This window comes from Pan troglodytes, chromosome Y (genome assembly GCF_028858775.2).
Source record: "Pan troglodytes isolate AG18354 chromosome Y, NHGRI_mPanTro3-v2.0_pri, whole genome shotgun sequence".
In the NCBI taxonomy this organism is placed as follows: domain Eukaryota; kingdom Metazoa; phylum Chordata; class Mammalia; order Primates; family Hominidae; genus Pan; species Pan troglodytes.
In genome coordinates this window covers 9,130,949-9,148,198 of record NC_072422.2, presented here as the reverse complement: position 1 = coordinate 9,148,198, position 17,250 = coordinate 9,130,949, and the positions used below count along the sequence as shown (strand labels likewise).

General features: G+C 38.7%; 1 pseudogene; it reads left to right on the top strand.

Annotated features, from left to right (window-relative positions):
• Positions 1-5,194: 5,194 nt before the first annotated feature.
• LOC100612615 (ras-related protein Rab-9A-like) lies at positions 5,195-7,737 on the top strand (annotated as a pseudogene).
• Positions 7,738-17,250: the final 9,513 nt, after the last annotated feature.

Sequence of the window (17,250 nt, the reverse complement as noted above, 5' to 3'; positions counted from 1 at the left end):
GTTCTATTTTTTCTATCAGTAAATTGCATTACTATTACCACAGCTTATCAAATCACACCCAGGACATAGGTGTTAACATCTCTTTCCTGCTCCACTTCCTCAAATCTCCAATTACGAACACCTGGCTATCCTAACTCATAAAGAGCTCATAAATTTGTCTACACATATGTTCTACATTGCTAGTTTTTCTATTATGGAGCACCCACAATCTTTTTCAACAGATAATTTTGAATACTTCCTTACTGTGGTCTATTGTGGAACTTTCTATTTTATAGCTAATGACATGCTACTAATATATGCCTTTTGTGATCCTCTAGTGGTTTATCATGTTACACTGAATATCTCACATGATTGCTAAAAAGCCAAGTTATGTCAATACTAAGTCTGTACCCATTAGCTACTTAAAAAAAAAAGCTTAACAAAGTAACCCTTTCTACTGCAAGATGCTTTTTACTCTTCAAATCTGTCACATACTCCCTATAGTAGGCAGGAGAGCACTTTGTATTTCTCTTGTTTATTATGGTGCTTTGTAGCCCACCTGGGCTGTTAATTCAGTACTGTATTTTCAAAATCATAATTAAGACAGATTCAAAATACTTTATCTGAAATGCAAAAAGCCCAATTAAGCAAGGCTTTTAAAACTAAGATTCGTATGTAACTCAATTTCCGATGCAAAAAAGACTTAATTGAGGGAAGCTACTTAAGCCTTCATTCACGTACCCTTCACCCTTAAAGGGAATACCCATTACTTTTATAGAAGCATTAGTATGTTTAATTCTTGGGTACTTTTGGGAGCCTTACAGGGAATAACACACAATGTGATGCAAATGTGATGACTCAGTTTTCTCAAATCCAAAAATTCCTAAAACCTAAAACATACTACCTAAATGCCTTAAGATGTATAAATGTATATTGAACCTTGGCAATTACATTTAAACTTACGTTATATCATAAACCAACCATGTGTTGTGTATGAGAAACTAAAATCTCAAGTTAAATTGAGCAAAACAAAAATTTTGTGAGTTCTTAAGTTTCATAATTTTAAATTTAAAATAAATATTGTATTTGTGTTTCTATAATGTATGCTTCTACTCTACTAGAAGTATCCCAGCATCTCAGATGTAGTCAGACTAGGCTGAGAAAAAGAAAGCACAGAGATGGTCAGAGCAGGAAGAGGAAAGGGTAAAATTTATTTCCTCCTGGAGGTATATATTAATAATAAAAATACACTTTCATTACAGGAATGTGTGACCATAGAACTTAGTTTTAGATAGTAAAATATTTGTGATTCTAACAAGTTACTTAAAATGATCTGCTAATTGTCTGAGTCATCATATAAATGTGACCTAATATTTATCAATATCAGGGAGATATTAACTAGTAATTAAATTCTAGCTATACCCATAAATTAGTAATTTTTGAAAAGTTGCACTAACACCTGAATTGCTGATATTCAAATTGGACAACAGCATCTGTAATAAATTTCCCCTTCTTTTCACTCATAAAAATGACATAAAATAACATTGAAAACACTACAAATATTTTTGTTGTACATTTCTGACAATCTATCCATGCCTTTAGTACTACTGTGCAATAGGTTGATGTGACAAAAATCAGGCTTCTCTAAGAGAGCTTTACTGAATATCGCATTTCTTAATTTATGCTAACATCAACAAAAAATTTAACTGAATTATTTATTTACATTATCACTAAATTTCTTTTACTTTATTTTAACAAAAACATACATATATGGTAAGTTTCACATAGAAGTCATTTTTAAACCTGACCAGCAAAACAACCACTTGGGATCCCTTAAGGATATGGATTCCTTTTCAAGGTTCTAGAAATTCTGATTTAGATAGTGTGGATATGACCTGGAAGCCAGTACTTTTCAAAAAGCAACATTAAGAGATAACATCGGCTTGGCACAGTGACCCAAGTCTGTAATCACAGTACTTTGGGAGGGCGAGGTGTGCGGATCACAAGGTCAGGAGATCGAGACCATCTTGGTTAACAAGGTGAATCCCTGTCTGTACCAAAGTATGAAAAAAGTTATACATATATATATGTGTGTGTGTGTGTGTGTGTGTGTATGTATATACACACATATATAAATGTGTATATATATACATATATATGTGTATATATATACATATATATATACATATGTATATTGGTCAGGCAGGTTGCAGTGAAATGAGACCATGCCCCTGCACTCCAGCCTGGCCAGAGAGTTAGACTCCATCTCAAAAAAAAAAAAAAAAATACAAAAGAAAAAGATAACATCAAGAGGTCATCAATCAGGCACAATATCTAATCTTAAAGGTTACCAGAAAAATGAAACAAGTGCATGAATATAAATTACCTGAGAATACATGAAATACATTAAAGTTACACAGATTTGCAATGCATTTTGGTATGTATATGTGTATATGTACATGGAATATTGCTTGTACATTAGGACAGTTTACATGTTATAACTTGATTAAAATGTGCTTCTCATTTAATATATAAAAATAAAAACATCATTGATATAAAATTATGAAAATATCTTACCTGAGCTTGCATACATTACAAACAAATATATATTTCTGTAAATATAAACCCTATGCTCTGAATCTTTTCTTCTCAGGAGATCAAATACTGCTCTTAGTAACTGACCACTCTTGCTAAAGTTGTTACATTTCTCTGAAAAGCAATTATTCATTGGTGTAATAGAATCAAGATTTAAAAACAACTTCTATTTGAATAATGAGTCCTGTTCTCATAAACAGCAAACATCTCACAAAGAAAATTATTAAATACAATTCCTCTTTGAGAGAAAAAATGAACAGCTGTGGTAAATTTTATTGCAGATGTTGTATGCTGTTATAATTAAAACAAAAACAACAACACTTCCACAACTTCAAAAGAATAATTTAAGCCATGCAGTTATTTACATTGTCACTAATTTTAATTTTATGTTACAGGTTTTTTTTACTAAAATATATTTCAATTTAACCATTAGAAAAGGACATTTAAAAAAATATAAACCTCAGGGATTTCCTAAGTAACTGTGTATATTCAATACAAAAAATCACTTAATCTTGTTTTTCAGAGAGTGCAGAAATCAGTATTCATTAGCATAAAATAATTTTTAGATCTCACAGGTGTTGTAATGTATTGTAAGCATGCATTTGTGTATGGAAAATACATCAATTAGAGTCATATAAGTTTGCTGATTTGAATTTGCAGACAACAGAATTTATTTGTAAGTATTTAATTACTCCAAAAAGCAAAACAGAAATAATAGCTGTACAATTACCTGACTAGAAGTGATAGAGCAGGAGCACCTTCATCTTGAACCAACACCATCACTTTAACATCCAGTTCTCTTTTTAGCCTCATGCATTTCAAGGAAATCACTTCTCTCCTAACTACAAATAACAAGCACATTCCTTTCCCTTCAGGTGCACTAAGATAGGGAAGCTAGAAGCAGACATGGGGGATATGCCTGCAACTCCAGAAAGATGTACAAAAACAGAAAAGGAACTCTCTCTCTCAGATAACCACAGCAAAGAGACACAGAGGCAGTGCAAGCCTCTGATAAACTCTCCGAGACTGAATTGTGAAAAATTCTTTATCTGTTAGTGTGTGGCTCTGACTTAACCTGGCTAGCCACCCCTCTCAGATTGATTCAAAATAAACCTGTCTGTGTTGACTGTCAAGTCACCATTCAGGTTTCTCTCCTCTTTCTTTACTTCTTACATTGGGTGCTGAAATCCGGGACTGGTGTTGGGGGCAGAGGCTCCCTTGCATCCCAGGAAGCTGTGGGCAATGGCAGTTTACCCTAAGTTAACTCGTGGATCCTGAGAGTCTCTGGCCACATGCCCCATCTTTTCTCTCATTTTACTCTTAAAGAGAAGGACAACTGACCTGAAGGGAACTGCAAGGCTCAGGTCAGGGCTCTAAAACCCTCAAGTCTCAGGAATCCACCTCTGAGCACCAACAATAGTTATTTCACTTCCTAACACTGGCTCCCTCTTTCCTCTTCTCTCTCTCTCTCCATCTCTCTCATTATCTTACTCTCTCTTCCTCATGTGGCTCCAGTCTGGGAGACCCTTTGCCAATTCCAACTGGAACATCCAACAAACAACACTAATTCAGCCATCTGGTAAGATCTACCTCTTCCTGGCTTTCTCCTTGTACTGGAGAAAGTCTGGCCTGCTGTCCATTTCCTTGAAAGACCAATGGGACTAAGCTAGAGGAAATCTTGGGGACACACAGTGCTTTCTCAGCATAACTGTCCTCTTTCAGAAAGAGGATTCAGGGTTTCTGTCTATTGTCTGGGGACATCTAGAAGAAAACAGATCATTTTCAAAGTAGCTTTATAGCAAATCCAGCTTCCCAGAAATTCTAATAGTTAAATATGTGAATGTACAAATATATCATTCACTTGTACCCATGGAAAAGAATATATCATTCACTTGTACCCATGGAAAAGGTTTAATGTTACTGCCATTTACAGGAAAAACAAACAAACAAAAAATAACAGGTTTTACATTAAATTTAAAAATTGCTAAAAGTTACATTATAACACATAATTGAAGGTGCTAAACATAAATTTTCATGCAAGCCGTATAAAACTGGTTTGGCCAGACACAGAGCTAGCTTGAAAAGTTATTTCTTTTCATACCCCATTGACACCTGTAATGCCAGGAAGACAGAACCGTTCACTCCCTTGAAAGGGAGGTGAATCCAGGGAGCCAAGAGGTCTAGCACAGCGGATGCCTTCCCCATGGAGCTCAGCAAGCTAAAATCTACTGCCTTGAAATTATTGCTGCCAGCACAGTAGTCTTAAGTCAACCTGAAGTGCTTGAGATTGGTGGGGACAGGGACGTCAAACAGTACTGAGGCTTGAGTAGGTGGTTTTCCCTTCAGAGTGTAAACAAAGCCACTGGGAAGTCACTGCACCTCAGCAAAGCTACTGTAGCCAGATTGCCTCCCTAGATTCCTCCTCTCTGGTCAGGGCATCTCTGAATGAATGGCAGCAGCCCCAGTTAGGGGTTTGTAGATAAAACTCCCATCTCCCTGAAACAGAGCACCTGGGGGATAGGGTGGCTGTAGGCACAGCTCCAGCAGACTTAAACCTTCCTACCTGCTGGCTCTGAAGAGAGGTGCAGATTTCCAACAGACTACTTCCTCAAGTGGGTCCATGAAGCCCATGCCTCTTGACTGGGAGACTCCTCCCTGCAGGGATCCACAGACACTTCATACAGGAGTGCTCTGGCTGGCACCTGGTAGGTGCCCCTGTGGGAGGAAACTTTCAGAGGAAGGAATAGGCAGCAATCTTTGCTTTTCTGCACCCTCTGATAGTGAAACACAGGCAAAAATGGTCAGAAGTGGACCTCCAGCAAAGTCCAGCACACCTGCAGCAGCGGAGCCTGACTGTTAGAAGGGAAACTCATAACAGAAACGCACAGTATCAACATCTACTAAAAGGATTTCCACACACGCACACATAAAAAAACTATTCAAAAGTAACCAACATCAAAGAACAAAGGCACATAAATGCACGAAGATGTAAAAAAACAGCACAAAATGGCTGAAAATTCCAAAAACAAGAAAGTCTCTTCTCCTTCAAAGGATCACAACTCCTCATCAGCAAGAAAACAAAACTGAATAGAAAATGTGTTTTAGGAATAGACAGAAGTAGGCTTCAGAATGTGGGTAATAAAAACTCTTCTGAGAAAAGGAGAATGTTCTAACCCAATGCCAGGAAGCTAAGAACCTCAAAAAAAGGTCAGGGAAATTGATAACTGGAATAACTAGTTTAGAGAAAAACATAAATCAAAAATACAGCAAAAAGACTGCAGAAAGATACACAATTATCACTTGCCAAATTGATCAAGTGGAAGAAAGATATCAAAGACTGAAGATCAACTTTTTGAAATAAAGCATAAAGAAAATGTCAGAGAAAAAGGAATGAAAAGGAACAAACAACATGTCCAAGAAATACAGGCCTATGTGAAAAGACGAAACCTACTTGGTTTGCTTGTTTGTTTGTTTGAGATGGAGTCTTGCTTGCCCTGTCATCCAAGCTGGAGTGCATGTGTGCAATCTCAGCTCACTGCAACCTCCTCCTCTCGGATTCAAGGGATTCTCCTGCCTCAGCCTCCTGCGTAGCTGAGATTACAGGCACACACCACCACCCCTGGTTAATTTTTGTATTTTTAGTAGAACGAGGTTTCAGCCTGTTTTTCATGTTGGTCTCAAGCTCCTGATCTCATGATCTGCCCACCTTGGCCTCCCAAAGTGCTGGGATTACAGGCATGAACCAACGTGCCTCGCTTAAACATGGCTCTTCCTTTTGGCTCAGATATAACTATAAAGTTTCTTGCTCTCTCAACACTAACCTCCATTACCTTTGTCATAAACATACTCCCTAAGGTATAAATCTTGCTGTATCAGAAACATACAATCTTTGGTCTCTTATCCATCTCTAACCAACAGTAGTGGAGCTTACTATGAGCAGAGAGGGGCTTCTCATAGATTCACTGTTCATAACAAGAGCTTTGATGTCACATTTCAGCTAAAGTACCAGCTTCACAGTCAATTTTGACCTGATAAAGGGGAAGAGTGAGCCCTTTTTAGTTGTTTCAGAGAATCATGGTAGTATAGTAGCCCACACATGGCTATATGCCCAGTAAACAAGTCGTATTTTTAGTTATTCTGTAGGTCTATGTGTGTTACTTCAGTTAAATGCTGATATTCGGCCAGGCATGGTGACTCACGCCTGTAATCCCAGCACTTTGGGAGGCCGAGGCGGGTGGATGACGAGGTCAGGAAATCAAGACCATCCTGGCTAACACTGTGAAACCCCGTCTCCGATAAAAATACAAAAAAATTAGCCAGGCGTGGTGGCAGGTTCCTGTTGTCCCAGCTAATCAGAAGGCCGAGGCAGGAGAATAGTGTGAACCTGGGAGGCAGAGCTTGCAGTGAGCCAGATAATGCCACTGCACTCCAGCCTGGGCAACAGAGCGAGACTCCATCTCAAAAAAAAAAGAAAAAAGAAAAATAAATAAAGCTGATATTCATACACTCATATAGATGAATAGGTAGGCAAAAAGGAATGTTATGGTGCTTTTTTATTTTCAAGGGTTCTTGAAGCTCTTGTGATTAACAGTGGCAGGAAATTCATCACTTTTTAAAGTAATTCTCTTTGGAGACGGTGGGGTTGGGAGGAGTTCACTTAGGAACAGATAAGTAACTAATAAGTTTGGCACTCAGCTGTTCCATGCAATAGATGTGGAATTTTAAAATAAGATTTGAAAGGGATGGACATTTTGTTACCATACAGATTTGTGACATGGCAGATCAGGAGAGATTCTGAAGCCTGAGGATGCCATTTTACAGAGGTTCTGACAGTTCTCTGCTTATGTTTAGAATCAATGATTTAGGAAGCTTCCAGAACTTAAGTAATTGGAAAGAACCTGAGAGATTTCCTTTTGTAGTTCTGCATTCCAGGACTGGCATAAACGAAAGGCAGGTGTTTATAGAAGAACAGCTGCATTATGCAGGAAGGACAGTGACTACCCTTACTTTGTAACAAGTGCAAAAGATGCCACAAATGTGGCAGCAGCCTTTGAGGATGGGGTTCAAAAAATTCTTGCGACTGCGGATACGTCAGATCACTTGATGAACACAGGCATGTTCAACCTTCACCAAAAGCCCAAGCCTAGCACATCTTGTTATTGAATGTTAGAGTTAAGGCAGATGCATTCTAACCAATTCACACATATACACAAAATCAACATGGACATGGAGAAGACAATTAGTGTTTGTAGCAGTGTGTTACTTACTAATAAGATTCAACAAGTGTATAGTCCTGTGTCATTAGTTGGTGGGAGATGGGACATATCCACTCATGGAAGAATATATTTTCTCAATAATGAAACCTTACACTTATAAATTGTAATGGTTGTCTAAAAACCAATGGTTTCTTTGATTTACACATGCAAATTAGAGAGCTAATAAATGAGAGGACCAAGACTTTAATTATAATTAAGATAAGAAACTTGACTATTCTAGAATTTATACTTGAAATTTTTTCCTGGAAAAATGGGAAACTAATTTTTGTATGTACATGATTTTTATGCAATTAACATTGTATTCTTGGTGAAAGAAAATGATTTCCTAAGACAATAATGTTGGATATGAAAGATTAGAATCTAACATATTTCCAATGCATTCTTATTTAATTTACTTATTTATCCTTTTCAAAATGACTTAACCTTTTTTATTTCCATTCCACATAGTATTAGAATTATTCTTACTAGTAATTACTCTTCATTTGTGTGTCATTAATAAACTTATACCACCACAGGTCATGTTTCACAGCCCCAGGAGGAGGGATGGCCAACAGTGGCACAAGAGTTGCCTCATACACTGTCACACATCCAGCTAAATTCAAGCTGTCCATGAATAAAAAGCATTTCCATAGACAACGTTCAGTTTTCAGATAAAGACCAACTACTGAACTTGGAGAAAAGACAAATCTGCATTTGATAACTGATTTAAGAAATATAATATGTGTTCAGAGGATACAAAATTACAATTCCACTAATGGGATAGCTAATATTTGTGTTACTTTCTTCACTCTTGTGGAAAGTCTCCTAGTTGAAGTTAAGCCATTGCTTTTGAACACAAGACACAAGCTAACTTTATCACTCTCAGAGGAAATACTAAGAAGGATTGTACTTTGTCAGAGGGTAAATAAAGATGTCTTTATTAGCCCATGTATTTGCTTAGTGCCTCCTCTATTACTGAACATCGTTTAGTGATTCTCTCTCAAGGAATTTTGTGTTTGTTTAAAAAAATATTTGCTGCAGAGATCAGACTTGATAAAGCAAATTGTGTCCTCTTATGGATGTTAATTTTCCATGCAGCTGGTGACTATCTGATTCTACGGAAGTTAACTGAAGCTTGGAATGAAGGTGGATGAGACCTGCAACTGGGGAGTGATGGGGATATCAAAGGACATGCTGGGTGAGGGGAGGTGGCTGTCATATAGGGGGTGGAGTTCTGAAAAATTACATCAAAACATTTCTCTTCCTGGCCCCACCCAATGTAGCCATTGGGAAAGATTTTATAAAAAATACAATAGAAAATGCTAGGAGAACAAAGCAGATGGTGAGTGTGGCAGCAGGAGCAGTGAGAAGCAGCTGCAGAGCCACCCTGGACAGAAGGACCATAGACGATACTTCATAGTTTGAAGGAAGGGTGGTTCCCAGTGGTACAGAAGTTGCTCCATACAGTCTGTCATATATACAGCTAGATTCAAGCTATGAATAGAAAGCTTCTCCATAGAGAGAGTTCGGTTTATAGAAAAGGCTAACTACCGAACTTGGAGAATAGACAAATGTGCATTTAATAACTTATGTAACAATTACAATGTGCTGAGTAGAGGATACAAAATTATAATTCCATTCCAATTAAATAAATATTTTGTTAATTTTCATTCTTTGGGAAAGTTTCCAAGTTGAAGAGAAAACATTCCTACTGCTTCTTATCTTAGAAGAAAACTATTTACGTTTCTGGAAAAACCTAAATTTTCGCTTTTGTATCATGACACCACCATATAAGTTTTCTGACAATAAACGTGTCAGGTAGAGTAGCAAAGTGGTAAGTAGAGTAACGCACCAGTGTGGTACCCAGTGAAAGGTGGTGTCTGGACAGTCAGTGCTTTCTGGATCTCTGGACTGACAACTAGGAAGTGTTGAAGTGACTGAAAAGATAAAGATCACAAGTACAGCATGGTTAAAAGAGAGATTGAGAATATCTATGTCCATGGAAAAGGATGTATTCTGGAAGTTTCCAGGTATAACAAGAGGATGAAACTCCATATCCGCATTTCTTCTGGATCACTCTTGGAGCACTAAAGCAGATAACCAACTTATTGGTAACATACATGTTCTAACAGGGGACTGATTTTAAGACTGATTTCATTTCATTGCTCTTATGTTAAAGAGCCTTAAAGGGACATCACCTACCAGATCCAAGCTTTGCCAGCTTATCTTTCCCCATGATCAGCTCCTATCTATCAGCTGACAGTTCTACCCATGTGACCCAGTGCTCTTCTTCACACCTTCATGACTGCCATACTTTTCTCTGCAGCCCACATTGGAGGTCACATTTAATGCTCCACTTTCCTTGCAGCTCCTTCAAAGAATTTGTCACACATGAAATTTGGCACTTAACTTTACTACAAAACACCGAGGACATGGATTGCTATTCCTATTTCACCTTCATTAGCATGGAGAAAAGGCTATTTTCAATGTGCCACTGTCAGGAGCTGAGCCATGTCTTCCTGCTGTCACTCACGCTGCTGCTCTTGGATGGATGATATCCCTCTGGATTATATGCTCATTGAGGGCAGGAACAACTGTATTAAAAAATACATGCTTGCTGAAATTACTCCTAGATTTCTATGAGTCTTACCTTTTTCTGCACCCATAGATCTGGGATTTAGTTTGTTTCAACATCAGTGCTGTATAACAGGTTAAGACATCATATTAGTTTGAACACTACCAATAGGGGAAATAGAACATAAACAGCTGTGGTGGGCAGCATATTAAATATGAATATTAAACTACCACAACCTTGAACAAACATCTTTATTGTAAAAATCAAATAAACGGTGTAAAAATGAAGGTAGTTATTTCACACAAGGTAAAAAGACAAAACTTAGAATTACTTGCTTAAAGTTAATTCAGAATGGAACAAAATTGTTCAAGTGCTCACCATTAGAACAGGTTGTATAACTTGATTTTCAATGGATATTACCTATTTTACAGTAAGATCTTATTATAGGAACAAGGAGACCATTCCCAGCCTCCTCTGGTGTATCACCTCGTACTCCAAAAACGCTGAGATTACAGGCATGATTCACCATGCCCAGGACAATTCCAAACATTTTATAAAAGTTCTGTGACTTCCTCCACTTTCCGTTCACCCACAAAACAAGCATTACTGAGAATTCCAATATATAGCACAAATAAAGCAACTGCTGTGACCAAAGTACCTACATTGATGTGAGTGTGTATTCATGTTCTGGTCAAATTTTATTTATTTAAATAGAGACCTTTGACACATCTAAAAGGCTGAGTATGAATGTTAATGTAATCCTGGCTTTTCTTTGACAACTCTCCTCCTAAAACCTGCCTTACAGCTTTTTGCAAGGATGAATATCAATGATTTACTCTATGACGGAAAGGAAATAATCAGCAGGACCACTATTCCTAGCCACTGGCAGAAGCCTACATGCAGCACTTAGCACTGCACACATCTTTCCTTGGCTTCTTGAGTACTACTGTGTATACTGCCTACACATTTTTATAACATCTCTAAATGTATAAATGAATTAATGTGAAGGTATGTGCTATTACATTTCATTCCCAACTGCAGCATATGTTAGTTTTAAATCTATCTACAAAATCTTGACTGTGACATTTGTTTTTGGATTGTTACATTAAAATCAACTACCTGGGACAGTCACCATGGCTCATGCCTGTACACTCAGGGCTTTGGAAAGCAGAGGCAGATAAATCACCTAAGTTCAGGAGTTCAAGATCGGTCTAGCTAACATGGTGAAACCACGTCTCTACTAAAAATACAAAAATTAAGCACGCATGGTGTTGGGGCCTGTAGTCTCAGCTACTCCAGAGACTGAGGCAGGAGAGTCACTTGAGCCCAGGAGGCAAACGTTGCAATGAGTCAAGATCATGACATTGCACCCCGGCCTGGACAACAAAGCAAGACTTAATCACAGCAACAACAAAATCACAAATTAACGAACAAACCAAACAAACAAGTGGCACCATTCTTCTTGAATGACTATTTGATCATAGAAAACTCAATTCCTGCCAGTTCATGATCTTTATTAATAGCACAGCAACTTATTTGAAAGTAGATGGAGGGGGTGGAGCCAAGATGGCTGAATAGGAACAGCTCCAGTCTACAGCTCCCAGTGTGAGTGACGCAGAAGACGGGTGATTTCTGCATTTCCAAGTGACGTACCGGGTTCATCTCACTGGGGAGTGTCATAAAGTGGGTGCAGGACAGTGGATGCAGTACACTGAGTATAAGCCAAAGCAGGGCAAGGCATTACCTCACCCAGGAAGTGCAAGGGGTCAGGAAATTCCCTTTCCTAGTCAAAGAAAGGGGTGACAGATGGCACCTGGAAAATTGTGTCACTCCCATCCTAATACTGTGCTTTTCCAACGGTCTTACCAAACAATACGCCAGGAGATTATATCCTGCACCTGGCTCGGAGGGTCCTACACCCTTGGAGACTCACTCATTGCTAGCACAGCAGTCTGAGATCAAACTGCAAGGCGGCAGCGAGGCTGGAGGAGGGGCACCTACCATTGTGAGGCTTGAGTAGGTAAACAAAGCGGCCAGGAAGCTTGAATTGGGGGGAGCCCACCGCAGCTCAAGGAGGCCTGCCTGCCTCTGTAGACTCCACCTCTAGGGGCAGGGCATTGCCAAACAAAAAGCAGCAGAATCCTCTGCAGACTTAAATGTCCTGGTCTGACAGCTTTCAAGAGAGTAGCGGTTCTCCCAGCACACAGCTTGAGATCTGAGAAAGGACAGACAGCCTCCTCAAGTGGCTCCCTGAACCTCGGGTAGCCTAACTGGGAGGCACCCCCCAGTAAGTGCAGACTGACACCTCGCAAGGCCAGGTACTCCTCTGAGACAAAACTTCCAGAGGAATGATCAGGCAGCAACATTTGCTGTTCACCAATATCCACTGTTCTGCAGCCTCCGCTGCTGATACCCAGGCAAACAGGGTCTGGATTGGACCTCCAACAAACTCCAACATACCTGCATCTGAGGGTCCTGACTGTTAGAAGGAAAAATAACAAACAGAAAGGACATCGATACCAAAACCCCATCATTACATCACCATCATCAAAGACCAAAGGTAGATAAAACCACAGAGATGGGGAAAAAACAGAGCAGAAAAATTGGAAACTCTAAAAATCAGAGTGCCTGTCCTCCTCCAAAGGAACACAGCTACTCACCAGCAATGGGACAAAGCTGGACAGAGAATGACTTTGACGAGTTGAGAGAAGAGGGCTTCAGATGATCTAAGCTAAAGGAGGAAGTTCAAACCCATGGCAAAGAAGTCAAAAGCACTGAGAAAAAAATTAGATGAATGGCTAACTAGAATAACCAAAGCAGAGAAGTCCTTAAAGGACCTGATGGAGCTGAAAACCATGCATGAGAACTACGAGAAGAATGCACTAGCCTCAGTAGCTTATTCAATCAACTAGAAGAAAGGGTATCAGTGATGGAAGATCAAATGAGTGAAATGAAGCGAGAAGAGAAGCTTAGAAAAAAAAGAATAAAAAGAAATGAAAAAAGCCTCCAAGAAATGTGGGACTATGTGAAAAGACCAAATCTACATCTGATTGGTGTACCTGAAAGTGACGGGTAGAATGGAACTTAATTGGAAAATACTCTGCAGGATATTATCCAGGAGAACTTCCCCTATCTAGCAAGGCAGGCCAACATTCAAATTCAGAAAATACAGAGAACGCCACAGAGATACTCCTCAAGAAGAACAACTCAAAGGCACATAATTGTCATATTCACCAAAGTGGAAATGAAAGAAAAAATGTTAAGGTCAGCCAGAGAGAAAGGTTGGGTTACCCACAAACGGAAGCCCATCAGATTAACAGCTGATCTCTCAGCAGAAACTCTACAAGCCAGAAGAGAGTGGGGGCCAATATTCCACATTCTTAAATAAAAGAATTTTCAACCCAGAATTTCATATCCAGCCAAGCTAAGCTTCATAAGTAAAGGAGAAATAAAATCCTTTACAGACAAACAAATGCTGAGATATTTTGTCACCACCAGCCCTGACTAAAAGAGCTCCTCAAGGAGGCACTAAACATGGAAAGGAACAACTGGTATCAGCCACTGAAAAAACATGCCAAATTGTAAAGACCATTGAGGATAGGACGAAACTGCATCAACTAATGCACAAAATAACCAGCTAACATCATAATGACAAGAGCAAATTCACACATAACTATATTAACCTTAAATGTAAAAGGGCTAAATTCTCCAATTAAAAGGCACAGACTGGCAAATTGGATAGAGTCAAGACCCATCAGTATGCTGTATTCAGGAAACCCATCTCACATGCAGAGACACATATGGGCTCAAAATAAATGGATGGAGGAATATCCACCAAGCAAATGAGAAAAAAAAAAAGGCAGATGTTGCAATCCTAGTCTCTGATAAAACAGACTTTAAACCAACAAAGATCAAAAGATAAAAAGAAGGCCATTACATAATGGTAAAGGGATCAATTCAACAAGAAGAACTAACTATCCTAAATATATATGCACCCAATACAGGAGCACCCAGATTCACAGAGCAAGTCCTTACTGACCTACAAAGAGACTTAGACTCCCAAACAATAATAATGGGAGACTTTAACACCCCACTGTCAACACAAGACAGATCAAAAAGTCAGAAAGTTAACAAGAATATCCAGGAATTGAACTCAGCTCTGCACCAAGCAGACCTAATAGACCTCTACAGAACTCTCCACACCAAATCAACAGAGTATACATTCTTCTCAGCACCACACTGCACTTATTCAAAAATTGACCGCATAGTTGGAAGTAAAGCACCCCTCAGCAAATGTGAAACAACAGAAATTATAACAAACTTTCTTGCAGACCACAGTGCAATCAAACTAGAACTCAGGATTAAGAAACTCACTCAGAACCGCTCAACTACATGGAAACTGAAAAACCTGCTCCTGAATGACTACTGGGTACATAACAAAATGAAGGCAGAAATAAAGATGTTCTTTGAAACCGATGAGAAAAAAGACACAACATACCAGAATCTCTGGGACACATTCATAGCAGTGTGTAGAGGGAAATTTATAGCACTGAATGCCCAAAAGAGAAAGCAGGAAACATCTACAATTGACACCCTAACATCACAATTAAAAGAACTAGAGAAACAAGAGCAAACACATTCAAAAGCCAGCAGAAGGCAAGAAATAACTAAGATCAGAGCAGAACTGAAGGAAATAGAGACACAGAAAACCCTTTGAAAAATCAATGAATACAGGAGCTGGTTTTTTGAAAAGATCAACAAAATTGATAGACTGCTAGCAAAATTAATAAAGAGGAAAAGAGAGAAGAACCAAATAGACACAATAAAAAATGATAAAGGGGATATCACCACTGATCCCACAGAAATATGAACTACCATCACAGAATACTATAAACATGTCTACGCAAATAAACTAGAAAATCTAGAAGAAACGGATAAATTCCTTGACACATACACCCTCCCAAGACTAAACCAGGGAGAAGCTGAATCTCTGAATAGACGAAAAACAGGCTCTGAAATTGAAGCAATAATTAACAGCTTACCAACCAAGAAAAGTACAGGACCAGATGGATTCACAGTGTAATTCTACCAGACGTACAAGGAAGAGCTGATACCATTCCTTCTGAAATTATTCCAATCAATAGACAAAGAGGGAATCCTCCCTAATTCATTTTATGAGGTCAGCATCATCCTGATACCAAAGTCTGGCAGAGACACAACAAAAAAAGAGAATTTTAGACCAATATCCTTGATGAATATCGATGCAAAAATCCTCAATAAAATACTAGCAAACCGATTCCAGCAGCACATCAAAAAGCTTATCTACCATGATCAAGTGGGCTTCATCCCTGGGATGAAAGGCTGCTTCAACATACGCAAAACAATAGACATAATCCAGCATATAAACAGAACCAAAGACAAAAAACATATGATTATCGCAATAGATGCAGAAAAGGCCTTTGACAAAATTCAGCAATGCTTAATGCTAAAAACTCTCAATAAATTAGGTATTGATGAGACGGATCTCAAAATAATAAGAACTATTTATGACAAACCCACAGGCAATATCATACTGAATAGGCAAAAACTGGAAGCATTCCCTTTGAAAACTGGCACAAGACAGGCATGCCCTCTCTCACCACTCCTCTTCAACATTGTGTTGGAAGTTCTGGCCAGGGTGATTAGGCAGGAGAAGGAAATAAAGGGTATTCAATTAGGAAAAGAGGAAGTCAAATTGTCCCTGTTTGCAGATGACATGATTGTATATCTAGAAAACCCCATCCTCTCAGCCAAAAGTCTCCTTAAGATGATAGGCAACTTCGGCAAAGTCTCAGGATACAAAATCAGTGTGCAAAAATCACAAGCATTCTTATACACCAATAACAGACAAACAGAGAGCCACTCATGAGTGAACTCCCATTCACAATTGCTTCAAAGAGAATAAAATACCTAGGAATCCAACTTACAAGGGATGTGAAGGGCCTCTTCAAGGAGAACTACAAACCACTGCATAGTGAAATAAAAGAGAATACAACCAAATGGAAGACCATCCCTTGCTCATGGGTAGGAAGAATCAACATCGTGAAAATGGCCATACTGCCCAAGGTAATTTGTAGATTCAATGCCATCCACATCAAGCTACCTATGACTTTTTTTTTTTTTATTATACTTTAAGTTTTAGGGTACATGTGCACATTGTGCAGGTTAGTTACATATGTATACATGTGCCATGCTGGTGCGCTGCACCCACTAACTCGTCATCTAGCATTAGGTATATCTCCCAGTGCTATCCCTCCCCCCTCCCCCCTCCCCACCACAGTCCCCAAAGTATGATATTCCCCTTCCTGTGTCCATGTGATCTCATTGTTCAATTCCCACCTATGAGTGAGAATATGCGGTGTTTGGTTTTTTGTTCTTGCGATAGTTTACTGAGAATGATGGTTTCCAATTTCATCCATGTCCCTACAAAGGATATGAACTCATCATTTTTTATGGCTGCATAGTATTCCATGGTGTATATGTGCCACATTTCCTTAATCCAGTCTATCATTGTTGGACATTTGGGTTGGTTCCAAGTCTTTGCTATTGTGAATAATGCCGCAATAAACATACGTGTGCATGTGTCTTTATAGCAGCATGATTTATAGTCATTTGGGACTTTTTTCACAAAATTGGAAAAAACTACTTTAAAGTTCATATGGAACCAAAAATAGACCGCATTGCCAAGTCAATCCTAAACCCAAAGAACAAAGCTGGAGGCATCACGCTACCTGACTTCAAACTATTCTATAAGGCTACAGTAACCAAAACAGCATGGTACTGGTACCAAAACAGAGATATAGACCA